Source organism: Odocoileus virginianus, chromosome 1 (assembly GCF_023699985.2).
Source record: "Odocoileus virginianus isolate 20LAN1187 ecotype Illinois chromosome 1, Ovbor_1.2, whole genome shotgun sequence".
Classification (NCBI taxonomy): domain Eukaryota; kingdom Metazoa; phylum Chordata; class Mammalia; order Artiodactyla; family Cervidae; genus Odocoileus; species Odocoileus virginianus.
In genome coordinates, this window is record NC_069674.1 from 12,000,916 (window position 1) to 12,015,344 (window position 14,429).

Below are 14,429 nucleotides of genomic sequence, written 5' to 3' on the forward strand. Positions count from 1 at the left end.
TGCCATTTCCTTTTCTGGGGGGTCTTTCTGACCCAGGGATAGAATCCACATCTCCTGCATTAGCAGGTGGATTTTTTACCACTGAGCCAATGTAATATACAACATGATAAATATAAAGAACACTGCTACATTATATATGAAAGGCATTAAGAGAGTAACTTCTAAGAATTCTCATCACAAGGAAAAACTATTTTTTCCATTTAATTTTATATCTATATGAGATAATGGATATTTACTAAACTTATTATAGTCATCATTTCATGATGTATGTAAGTCAAATTGTTATGTGATACACCTTAAATGTATACAATGCTATATTCAACTATATTTAAATAAAACTGAAAGAAAAAAATGGATCAGGACTGAATAGTTATTTCCCCAAAGATAACATACTAACAATGGCATATGGCTAACAAGCACAAGAAAAGATGCTCAACATCACTAATCATTAGGAAAATGCAAATCAATACCACAAAGAAATGCCACCTCACACTCATTGAAATGGCTACTAGCAAAAAAAAAAAAAAAAAAAAAGGTAGAAAATAGAAAATAACAAGTTTGATGAGAATGGAGAGAAGTTAGAACCTGTAAGCTCTGCTGGGGAGAGTATAAAATGGTGCAACCACTAAGACAGTTCCTTAAAAAATTAAAAATAGAATTACCACATGATCCAACAATTCTACTTCTGAGCATACACTCAAAAGAATTGAAAGCAGGATCTCAAAAGATTTTTGTACTCCCTTGCTCATAGCAGCATCATTCATAAAAACTCAAAAGCAGAAATACCTAAGTATCAATGGACAGATTAATGGATTTAAAAAATGCTGCATTTACATACAATGAAATATTATTCAGCTTTTAAAAGGAAGAAAATTGTGACATAAAATGAAAGAACATTGAGAACAAGTTAAGTAAAATAAGCCCATCACAAGAAAACAAATAATGTGTAACTAACTTATATCAAGTACCTAAAGTAATTCAATTCATAAAGATAAAAAGTAGATGGTGGTTGCCAGGGGCTGGGGAATGGAAGTGCATGAAATGAGGATTTTTTTGTTCAGTGGTTATAGAGTTTCAATTTTGCAGAATGAAAGAGTTCTGGAGATTAGCTGCATGACAAGATCAAGATCAAGGATGAAGTGAAGTCACTCAGTTGGGTCCGATTCTTTGCGACCCCATGGACTGTAGCCTGCCAGGCTCTGTCTGTGGAATTTTCCAGGCAAGGATACTGGAGTGGGTTGCCATTTCCTTCTCCAGGAGATCTTCCCGACCCAGGGATCGAACCTGGGTCTTCCATACTGCAAGCAGACTCTTTACCCTCTGAGCCACCAGGGAAGGTTCAATGAAGCTGCATGACAACGTGAATATATTTGATACCACTTAACTGGACACTTAAAGATGGTTAAAATGACCAACTTGTTATGCATATCTTGCCAAAATTAATTTTTTTAAGTAAGTAAATTTTTAAAAAGAATTTACGTGACTACTTCAAGGTCACGAGAGGAAGATTTTCGAGTGAGATTTTCTCATTCTGAGTTCTATTCTCTATCCTCTTACACTGATCTCATCTACTCGGCACCTCTGCACATGCGGCTATGAGAGTGAAAGAGAGAGAACTAAGGTGACATCACCAAGATGACAGAAGAGGCTTCTGACTTTCCTTCCCCCCATGGGTATAACAAATATACAACTGTACTAGACCAATCCTTTGAAAGAAGCCCAGAAACTAGTTGAATGACTCCCATACATTGAGTGACTAAGAAGATAACTATGTGGAAATGGGTTCAAAAGGCTAAGACACTCTCTCACCAGAAACCCCATCCCTGGCATAGTGCCTTATAATAACAAGGGAGCCCGCAGCTACCAGCTTCCCCTGAAGGAACAGAGTTTGGAACACACATCTAGTGCTCCAACTTTTCAGGCTGTCCCCCGAGGCACAGGGCCCCCTCAAATCACCTCATTCTGAGGGCTAATGTGACTTGGGTTCACAAGTCCCACAGGACTGCAGCAAAGCGGTTGTTAAATGGTAACACAACCACTTCCCATAGCTATCTCTGGGCTCAGGGCAGAGGGAGCCTTCTCAATAAATTGTGCTATAAAAAACTGGATAGCTGCATGCAAACGAATTAAATTGGACCCCATCTTAAACCATAAAGAAAAGTCAACCCAAAATAGATTAAAACTTGAATGTAAGACCTGAAACCATAAAACTCCTAGAAGAAAGCTTTGGGAGTAAGCTGTTTGACACTAGTTACAGCAATAATTCTTTGGATTTGACAGCAAAAGCAACAAAAGCAAAAATGAACAAGTAGAACTACATTAAACTCAAAAGCTTCTGCACAGTAAAGAAACAGTCAACAAAATCAAAAGACAACCTATGGAATGGGAGAGAATATTTGTAAACCATATAACCCATAAGGGGTTTATCTAAAATATGCAAGGGACTCACACACCTCAGCAACATAAAAATAAATACTCCAACTTAAAAGTGGGTAAAACCCCCAAATAGACATTTTTTCCAAAGAAGACTTAAATGAAAAAGTACTCAATATCACTCGGCATCAGGGGGAAGTGCAAATCAAGTCTAAAGCAAGATATCACTTCATACCTATCAGTTAGTCGCTCAGTCATGTCTGATTCTGAGACCCCATGGACTGTAGCCTGCCAGGCTCCTCTGTCCATGGAATTCTCCAGGCAATAATACTAGAGTGGGTAGCTATTCACTTCTCCAGGGGATCGTCCTGACCCCGTGATCAAATCCAGGTCTCTTGCACTGTAGTCAGATTCTTTATTGTCTGAGCCACCTCAAAAAGTTAAGAGATAACAAATGCTGGCAAAGATATGGAGAAAAGGGAAACTTTGGACACTGTTGGTGAAAACTGATGTAGCCACTATGAAAAAAAGTATGTGGATTCCTCAAGAATATAAAAATAGCACTACCTTATGATCTGTCAATCCTATTTCTGGAATATATATCTGAAGTAAATTAAATCATTGACCTGAAGAGATAACTGTACTCTTACGTTCATTGCCAGCTATTCACAATATGGAATATAACTCCCATATGGAGTTATATGGAAAATAACCTGAGTGTCTGTTGATGAATGAATGAATTAAGAAAATATGATATGGATATAAAGATATATACATACATAAATATACAATGGAGTATTATTCCACCTTTTATTTAAAAAAAAAAAAGAAATCCTGCTATTTGCAACAACATGGATAAAACTGAAGGGCGTTTTCCTAGCTGAAATAAGCCAGAGAAAGACAAATACTGTGTGAACTCACTTGTGGAGTCTTTAAAAAAAAGTTGAATTTGCAGAAACAGAGAGTAGAATGGTAGTTTCCAAGGGTTGGGAGTGGGTTAAAAGCTAAAAGAGTACGAATTTTTCATTATAAGATTAATAAGATCTGAATGTATAATATATAGTCATATGGTGACTATAGTCAGTAATGCTGTATTGTATAATTGAAATTTGTTGACAATAGAACTTAAGTATTCTCAAGGGAAAAGGTAAATACATGAAGTGAGAGATGTGGTAATTAACTTGATTATGGAAATGCTTTCACAATGTTCGTTGCTGTTGTTCAGTCACCCTGTGGTGTCTGACTCTGTGATCCCATGGACTGCAGCACTCCAGGTCTCCCTGTCCCTCATCATCTCCCAGAGTTTGCCCAAATTCATGTCCACTGTATTGGTAATGTCCGTCCAGCCATCTCATCCTCTGATGCCCTCTTCTCTTTCTGTCCTCAATCTTTCCCAGCATCAGGGACTTTTCCAGTGAGTCATCTGTTCGTATCAGATGACCGAAATACCGGAGCTTCAGCTTCAGCTTCAGCATCAGTCCTTCCAGTGAATATTCAGGGTTGATCTCCCTTAAGATTGACTGGTTTGATCTCCTTGCTGTCCAAGGAACTTTCAGGAGTCTTCTCCAGCACCACAGTTTGAACACATCAGTTCTTTGGCATTCTGCCTTCTTTACGGTGCAGCTCTCACAGCTGTATGTGACCGCTGGGAAGATCATAGCCTTGACTATACAGGCCTTGGTCAGAAGAGTAATGTCTCTGTTTTTCAACACACTGTCTAGGTTTATCATTGTTTTCCTGCCAAGAAGCAATCTTCTTCTGATTTCACGGCTGCAGTCACCATCTGCAGTGATTTTGGAGCCCAAGAAGAGGAAATATGTCACTACTTCTACTTTCCCCCTTCTATTTGCCATGCAGTAGTGGGGGTGGATGCCATGATCTTAGTTTTTTTAGTATTTAGTCTTAAGCCTGCTCTTTCACTCTTCCCCCTCACCCTCATCAAGAGTCTTTTTAGTTCCTCTTCACTTTCTGCCATTAGAGTGGAATCATCCGCATATCTGAGGTTGTTGATGTTTCTCCCGCCTATCTTGGTTCCAGCTCGTAACTCATCCAGCCTGGCATTTCTCATGATGCGCTCAGCATACATGTTAAACAAACAGGATGACAGCAGACATCCCCGTCATACTCCTTTCTCCATCTTGAACCAGACAGTTGTTCCATACAGGATTCTAACTGTTGCTTCCTGACCGGCATACAGGTTTCTCAGGAGACAGGTAAGATGGTCTGGTATTCCCATCTCTCTTAAGAGCTTTCCACATGAGAGGCTTGTCATGATCCACATAGCCAAAGGCTTTAGTGTAGTCAATGAAATAGAGATAGATGTTTTTCTGAAATTCCCTTGCTTTCTCTATAATCCAGAGAATGTTGGCAATTTGATCTCTATTTCTTCTTTCTTTTCTAAACCCGTTTAGACATCTGGAAGTTCTTGGTTCATGTAATATCGAAGCCCAGAATCAAATCACCATGTTGTACACTATATATATAGTATAAATTTATTTTTTAATTATACCTCAGTAAAGCTGAAAAAAGACTGGAGCCAATCAAAAAATAATTAAATGTTAACTAAGAAGGGTAGAACAATATGATGTTTTTTAACTATTATATTACCATTTAAATATATGTGTCTATGACAGGATGAATAAAAACAAGGATAAATAAACACATAATTTGCAATTATAAGAAACAGAGAACCTATGATAACTTTTGATACAAAATAGAACAGTCATAATAAATATCCTCAAAGTGGTAAAGACAAAAAAAATGTGGTCTCTAGGACAGTCTTAGAGAATATAACATTGGTCTACAGTGGCTAAAAAGAGTAAATATTAAGTCAAGACACATGAAAGCATGCTCCTTTGACATAAAACTATAATATCAAAAAAACACGGGCTGAGATTCTAGGTAGGCCTGGCCCGTGATCCTCTCTTTGAAAGGAGGAAACAGAACATTTAAAATGACAGTCATCACAGTTTAGAGTGCAAAACAGCAAGCATAGATATAACAATATTTCCTGCAATAAAATACATAGAATCTGCCTTTTCAGAATGTTCTGCTGGGTGCTAGGAGGCGAGTACCACTGTGACTGAATAATTATGAAACAATATCATCAAGTTTATTGTGTCCTAGTTCCATTTAAAATCACTGTAAAAGATTTATAATAATAATAATTTATCTAATAGCTTGCTCATTCAGCTAAGTTTTTGAATAAAATATTTTTATTCCTAAGCTTTATGGTTTCTTCATATTCTAATATTCTAATTCTTCATATTTCCACAAAATATTTGTGTATCATAGAAAACTGCCATCTATGGAAAGAAATGATGATTCCTTATGAAAAATTAATGATTATTTTTCTCATTATTCATTATATTAATTCACTATATTTTGCATGCTTTTTCACTTATGAATTTCAAAGTCTCTTTCAATACTTATTTAAAGGCTATGTCTGTCATTATATAAAAGCAAAGTATTCATAATACACAAAAATATATAAATTTATTACCCAAATTTTACAAAAATTATTTAAATGTCTGAGATATTAGCATTACTTATATCTGTGGACACACACATATATAAATATAGCACCACATGAAAAAAAACTGTCTGAAAGGACACTGAGTGATATTTTTTTTAATTTAGGATTTTCTTTCAAGTGTCAGGTTTGAAGTCAAAGTACTTTTTTTATGTTTATTTGTTTATTTATTTATTTTTGGCTGTGCTGAGTCTTTGTTGCTGCACAGGCTTTTTTCTAGTTGCAGTGAGTAAGGGGTACTCTTCTGTTGCGGGTTTAGTTATCCTACAGTATGTGGGATCTTCCCAGATAAAGGATCAAAACTGTGTCTCCTGCATTAGCAGGCAGATTCTTTATCACTGAGCCACCTGGGAAGCCTAAGCGTGAGTGATTTTTAAACTTTTTTTGACTATAGTCTAGTTTCCTACAACAATCATATATTATCAAAAAAATACTAAAGTTTTAAAACTAATAAACCATTTGTAATATATTTAAGTAAAGGAGACTAAATAACTACTTTGTCTCCAACATTAACCTTGACCTGCAAAACCCTATGATTTAAAACTAGTAAGAGTTGACTGATCTGGCATAGTGTAGGACAAGGCAGGCTCAGTAGTATTCAAGGTATCACTATTATGCAGAGTTGTATATTAATCTAAAGACTAACTTCAAACCAGTCAGTCCTAAAGGAAATCAATCCTGAATATTCATTGGAAGGACTGCAGCTCCAATACTTTGGCCACCTGATGCAAAGAGCTGACTCACTGGAAAAGACCCTGATGCTGAGAAAGATCAAGGGCAAGAGGAGACAGGAGAGACAGAGGATGAGATGGATGGATGGCATCACTGACTCAATGGACATGGGCTGTAGCAAACTCTAGGAGCTAGGGAAGGACAGGGAAGCTAGGAGTGCTGCAGTTCACGGGGTTGAAAAGAGTCAGACATGGCTTAGTGACTGAACAACAAAGACTGACTTACAATAATTGCTATGTTCATAGAAGTATTATTCTTCTACAAACAATGGCCAAAAAGTAGAAACAACCCAAGTTTCCATCAACAAATAAATGGATAAACAAAATGTGATACATACAGACAATGGAATATTGCTCCACCATAATAAAGAACAAAATTCTGGGACTTCCCTGGTGGTTCAATGGCTAAAACTCGCCATTCCAAAAGCAGGTCAGAGAACTAGATCCCTGTGCCACAGCTAAGACCAAGTGCAGCCAAATAAATATATTTTTTAAAAAAAAGAATGAAAGAAAAGAAAATTCTGACACATGCTACAACATGGATAAACCTTATGACATTTGGCTAGGTGATATTAGCCAGTGACAAAAAGACTATATGACTCCACTTTTGGGAGGTTCCTAAAGTAGTCAGATTCATAGAAACAAAAGTTGAACAGTGTTGCCAGGGACTAGGAGAGAGAAGGAAATGGGAAGTTATTGTTTAATGCACACAGAGTTTCAGTTGGAGAGGGTGGGGAAACTTCTGGAAATGGGTGGTGACAGTGGCCGCATAACAATGTGAATGTACTTAATGCCACAGAACAGTAAACCTTTAAATGGCTGAAAGGGTAAATTCTATGTTATGTGTGTATTCTTATCACGGTAAAAATGTATTTCCTCAAAGAATATTTTCTGGACACAGCAAAGGTCTTAATCTTTTAAAAGCATGCTTGAATGTTAGACATTGCTTTTGGGCTAATAGGAAGTATGTTGTTCTTCTAAAGAACAAAGACAGTCATCTCCAACCCCCACATCTCCCACACAGTGGGCACTCAGGAAATAAATATTTGCTGAATGAGCTTGATTGCTTTTTCTTTTTAAAATAATCTTTGTGTCATCCTTGTACAAATTGCATTACTGGCATATTTGTTGTGTGCTTTAATATTTGGTTCTTTGAGGAGACTGAGTTAGCAAGATTTTATATAAATGCCATGATAATAGAAGTAGTAATGCTTATATCTAACTTAGAAATGCTGAGAAGAAACACATATGTTGTACAAACAAAAATGTTTTCAGCCTTACTTGTTAGAGCCCTGAAAGTCTGGTCTTGCTACTAAAGGTTGGTGATGATTTTTCCCCAAAATAACAGGTTAGTAAAAACTCAACTACAATAATACATGTAACATAAAATTGCAAACACAGATGAAGGAAAGTATACTGTTATTCACTCACATAAATACAGTCATTGGCTTTAACTTGAGAAATGCAGCTTTCGCCCCAGCTTCCTGGTGGATTTCTGTTACAGTACAAAGCAGTCAGAATGCAAATGCTTTCCAGTTCTAAATCTTTGAATATAGAATCTAAATCTCAAAGTCTAAATTTTCCTTCTCCATTTGAAACTGTCCAGCAATAAGATCAACAGTTTCCTTGAATCTGATCCCTATAGGATTGAATAGGTCCTACTTTCAGTGTTGACCCAAATCTCACTGCTCCCAATGAGTTTGTCAGCAGGGTAGGAAGCTGTCAACCTCAAAAAAGTAGTCCTAGTCCCTTATCTTATGAAAACTATAGTTCTCCCTGAAGGCAGAGTTTCCATGTTGCTTTCAAAATTTATTGCACTTTAGTTCTGATGTGATAGAATAATCTGATAACACAGGAGTATTTTCTCATTAAAAAAAACCATCTTGAGAAAAACAGAGAATGAATACGATTCTGTAAATAGTGTATCAAGTTCTTCTTTAAAACGGTTTAATTTTATTGAAAGGAAATTTTGTTTTTGTTGTTCAGTCACCAAGTCGCGTCCGACTCTTGGCAACCCCATGAACTGCCGCACATCAGGGCTCCCTGTCCTTCACTGTCTCCCTGAGTTTGCGCAAACTCATGTCCATTGAAAGGAAAATAAAAGTCCAGAAAAGGAAAAAAACTGCCAACCCCTCCCCCCCACCAAGCCTTGAGTTTTCATCACTATAGTCCAGGACAAGTATTATTTAAAGTTAAAAGATGTGTTAGTCAGCTTAGCCTACTAAAGTTCAAAATGCATTCAGCTGCCTGCTGCTAAAGCCCAGCTTCAAAAGCTTTTATCTGTTACCAAGGCCAGCCATCCAAACCACTGGAGCTTAGATTCATCACAAGCCTGTGACAGAGGCCAACCCCACGAAGCTACATCCTGGCTCACTCCCGCTTCACAACTCTCATCTGGTTTCACTGTTTCTCTCCCTTCACAACTCTCCTCCCACACGGGCCCTTGATCTTGTGACTATTTTTTTGGCTGTGCCATGGGTCATGTGGGATCTTAGTTCCCTGACTAGGGAGCGTATAAGGCCCCCTGCATTGGAAGTTTGGAGTCTTAACCATTGGGCCACCAGGGAAGCCCCATGATTTTTTTTAATATCAGGATTATTACCTTTCACCTGAGTGAATCACACAAGAGTGGCCAGTGATACAGGCTATAATTCTATAAAAATTCAGGAAAGGAGGCCATTGGTGATAGTAAGAAATGTCAAAATCAAACAGACTATTATCAAAGATAGATGGAAACTCCCCAATATCATGTAATCGAGACAAATAAAATTTGTGGCTAAACATTATAATGTTAGACAACTGTGTCTGATTAATTTCCATTTTAGAATTCTCTCTACTGAATACTCCCTCTCTCTTTACTATATGAATTACTAGTACTTGACAATGGTCATTTGAGTTCTCCAGTTCAGTTCAGTTCAGTCGCTCAATTGTGTCTGACTCTTTGCAACCCCATGGATTGCAGCACGCCAGGCCTCCCTGTCCATCACCAACTCCCGGAGTTTACTCAAACTCATGTCCATCGAGTCCGTGATACCATCCAGCCATCTCATCCTCTGTCATCCCCTTCTCCTCCTGCCCCCAATCTTTCCCAGCATCAGGGTCTCATCAAATGAGTCAGCTCTTCGCATCAAGTGGCCAAAGTATTGGAGTTTCAGCTTCAACATCAGTCCTTCCAATGAACATTCAGGACTGATCTCCTTTAGGATGGACTGGTTGGATCTCATTGCAGTCCAAGGGACTCTCAAAAGTCTTCTCCAACACCATAGTTCTTAACTGTTCTATATTCCTCTAACTGGTTTAGTATGTTACACAGTAGGTTTAAATCCTACTTTCATATCTCCATCTCGCTTAGCAGGGACATATGTACCTAGATCTACATGTCTAGATGGTCAATAAAATCTTGTTCAAATGTAAAAGAAATATGGCAGCAATTACCTCTAACGACTGTAGAAAAATGTGAAGACTAAATATTTCATTAGTGAACCAGCAAAAATCACTGAAGTGTCTGACTTTATAAGAGAATATCAGTTGGTGATCCAGTTTCTAGTAGCCATAGTTACTTCTATAGGCATAGAAATAATGAAATTTTACAATAGGGAAATCTAGGTAATTATGATAAAATAAGGCATTCGTGTGTTTGATAAATATTTATGGTTTACCATTTGCCAGTGGGAAAAAAAATAGATACAAATCCCTGTCCTTATGAAGTTCATGTTAGATTGAGGGAAAATAATGATTAAAACAAATACACAAAAAAGTAAAATAGATGATGATGACACTAAGGAGAGAAAGCAGAGCAGGGAATGGAGGATTGTAATTTGGACGACAATGACAATGCCAGAAAGAAGAGAGGGAGTGAACCATGCCAGTATCTGGGGAAGAGCATTCCAACCAGGGATCATCAAATACAGGGGCCATGGGGAGTCATAGGCCGAGCATACTCAAGAAGCATCAAAGGGAGACAAAGTGGCTAAAGCAGTGTGAGAGAAGAGCAGAATAGCAGGATATGACTTTAAAGGTATGAGGCAGAGGACAAAATCATAAAGGGCATGTTAGTTCATCGTGAAAACTTAGGCTTTTGCTCCAGGTTGAAAAGCAAGTGGAGAATTATGAAAGAGATGTGACATATTTTTAAAGGATCTTGTTAGCTGCTCTGTTGAAAATAGACCAAAAGCACACAAGAATAAAAGCTGCAAGACCCATTAGAAGGCTGTTGCAATAAAGCAAGCAAGAGATAATAGTGGCTTGCACTGGCTGGTAGCAACGAAGGCGATGGTAAATGGTACAAGTTCATTTGGAAAGTTGAATTAGGAACTCTAACCCTCAGTTTTTCAAACCCTTGTGTCAGGGTTGGCTTTCAACAGTATGCAGTGAAGGAGCTGCGTATTGCATGTGAACCCAACCCAAAAGCAGTTTATCTAAAAATGGTTTACCTCTAGGTTAAATGGCTTAGCATTAGAACTGCTGCATGACTGAAATGTAGAATGTTTTATCCAGAGCAGCTAGATGAATGGCCGCATCCTGAAACATGAAAAATAGTAACCAAAGCTCAAAGAGTGAGATACCAGAGTTCAGTTTTGCACATGTAAGTTTGATATACAAATGTAGATCAGAGAGATACAATCTGAAGATCAAACCACTTAGATCAAGCTCTCCAGAATCAGAGCCTGTAATGAAGGTCCCTGTGCAAGTGATTTTTAAGGAATTGCTTTTGGGAGAAACCTACAGAAAATTAAGAGATACAAGGTAGGGCAAGGGGAAGAAGCTAGATCCAAAAAAATACAGGGAGTTTGAAGGTTAATATCCTCTTTGTTGTTTGGTTGCTAAGTCATGTCCAACTCTTTGCAATCCCATGGACTCCAGCACACCAGGCTCCCCTGTTCTTCACTATCTCCTGGAGCTTGCTCAAACTCATGTCCACTGAGTCAGTGATGCCATCCAACCATCTCATCCTCTGTCACCCCCTTCTCCCTTCTTGCCCTCAATCTTTCCCAATATCAGGGTCTTTTCCAATGAGTCAGCTCTTTACAAGTTTCATCTTTGTCTGATACTTATAGGAAGATCTGGAGAGTAGTTTGCTAGAAACTTGAATCCCTAAATTCTGTCAAATCTTCTTTATCAATAGAGGCAACTCTTTCTCCCTAATCGGAGTAAGCTGGTCGCCCCGTCCCTGCAGAGCCCATCATGGATGCCTCTGTGGTAGTTCCTTGCAAGGTATTACTGAGTCTACTAGTAACACACTCTCTCTCCCCTCATTACCTTTAGAACTATAACCAGACTCAAGCCCCAGCATGCCCAAGAGGGTAAGACATTAATTGTGGTCCATGAGAAGGTAATATACACCAAAATCCTAAGGGGAGGTTGCCAATCAAAGGGTGCACACATAAGTAAATTTGGTTGTTCCTGTTTAGTCCCTAAGTCATGTCTAACTCTATGGACTGTAACCCACCAGGCTCCTCTGTCCATGGGATTTCCCAGGCAAGAATACGGGAGTGGGTTGCTATTTCCTTCTCCAGAGACCTTCCCAACCCAGGGGTTGAACTCATATATCCTGCATCTGCAGGCAGATTCTTTACCACTGAGCCACCAGGGAAGCCCAATACATTTGATAGATATTGCCAAATTGCCCTCCATAGAGATTTACTAATTTATATTTCCATCAGCAATGTGCAGAAAACATATTTCTCCAAAAACTTGACAAAAAGTACTTTCAAAGTTTAGGAGTTTTACCAAATGAATATTTAAAAATAGTATCTCAGTATAGTTTTAACTTGTGTGTCTCTTGTTACAAACTCACTTGACTACCTTTCCTGTTTTTAAGAACTATTTGTATTTCCTTCTCTGTAAATTATGTATTCATTATCACCTGGCTCTTCTCCTTTTCTTCTTCTTTTTAAAAAATATTTATTATTTATTTGATTACCTTGGGTCATAGCTGTGGCACGTGGGATCTTTGTTGCCTTGTGCAGGATCTTTCCTTGTGGCAGGTGAGCTCAAGACATGTGGGATTTTTCTCTGACTAGGGATTGAAGCCATGGCCCCAGCATTGCAGGGCAAAATCTTACCCATTCAGCTATCAGGGAAGTCCTGTTTTGGGATTGTTGATCTTTTTCCTATCATTTGTAAGAGCTCTTTATATATTAAAGAACCAAATTTTGGCTATGAATGCATATATTTTCAAAGATTTTTTTTTTTTTTTGCAAATCTCTAACAAATTTTTACCATGCAGAATTTAATTTTAATTAATCGATCTTTTAAGAGTTTAAAAGATATTTCACACCCTGAGGTTTTAAAAGAATCTTCATCCTCTCACTTTTTTCCAGCAACTTATTGTTTTTAACATTAAAATATTTGATCCACTTGTACTTTATCTTACTATATGGTAGTACCTTAATTTTTTTTCAGATGGCCATCCTGTTATCTCAGTATCAATTATTGAATAATCCATTTATTCCTGATCTGAAATATAATTTTTATCTACTGAATTTATACTAAATTCCTATATTATAAACATTTGCTTTCTGGACTATCTATTCTACTATTGTAGAGTCACACACCTGTTCTAAACTTTGAGGTTCATACGGCAAATTAAAGCATGCTTTTTAATGTACAATAGACCTTATCTACCCGTTTTTTGGTGGGGAGGGTTCTTCCAACTTCCATATTAACCTTAGAATGTTAGCACCTTCTTTTTTTTAGGTTTAGAAAGAGGGGGTAAAATTTGATTTTATAGTTCTTAAATTAAGAAAGTAATTTTAGAGTAGCTGACATCTTTACAGTGCTGATTCTTCTCATTCAAGCGCATGGTATTGTATTCCATTGATTCATATCTTTTTCCATGTCCTCTTGAGTAATTTGAAGTTTACATCTTACACATTTCTTGTAAAATTTATTTCTAAGTGTTTTACTTTTGTTGTTGTTGCAAACAGAATGTATTTTCTGAGTTTCGATTATTTGCTTGTATTAGAAATTTTTTTATTTCCATGCATTTGTTTTATACCCCACTATTCTTTGGCCACCTGATATGAAGAGTTGACTTATTGGAAAAGACCCTGATGCTGGGAAAGATTGAAGGCAGGAGGAGAAGGGGACAACAGAGGATGAGATGGTTGGATGGCATCACCGACTCAATGGACATGAGTTTGAGCAAGCTCTGGGAGATGGTGATGGATAGGGAAGCATGGCATGCTGCACTCCATGGGGTTGCAGAGAGTTGGACACGACTGGGCGACTGAACAGCTGCAACAATTTTACAAGATTCTTATTGTTCTATAGTAGCTTTTATTTTTGGATTTATGTTTGGATTTTTCAACTATGCAGACATATATTTTTACCTCCTATTTTCAGTGTCTATAACTAATTTCTCTTAATTATATTTGGTATTATAATGTTAAAATGAAAATAGTGGTGACAATATTCATTCTTTTAATATCTTGAATTTTGTAAGAATATCAAATACGCTGCAGGTTTGGGTTGACATAGATATATGTGTCATGTTATTGAATATATGTATTATTGAGTAGTTTATAAAAAATTTCTATTAAACTTTTTCAAGTGCCTTTTAACATTTTGGGAGTTGATTATATGAACTTTCCTTTAGATTTTTTAATGAGATAATTTATAGTAATGAATTTCCTAATAATGAATCATCCTTAAATTCTCAGGTTAAACTCTTATGTGCTTTGCTTTGTTTTTGGCCACACCAAGCAGCTTGCTGGATCTCAGTTCCCTGACCCAGGATTAAACCCGTGTCCTTGGCAGTGCAAGTGCAAAGTCCCAGCCCCTGGACAGCC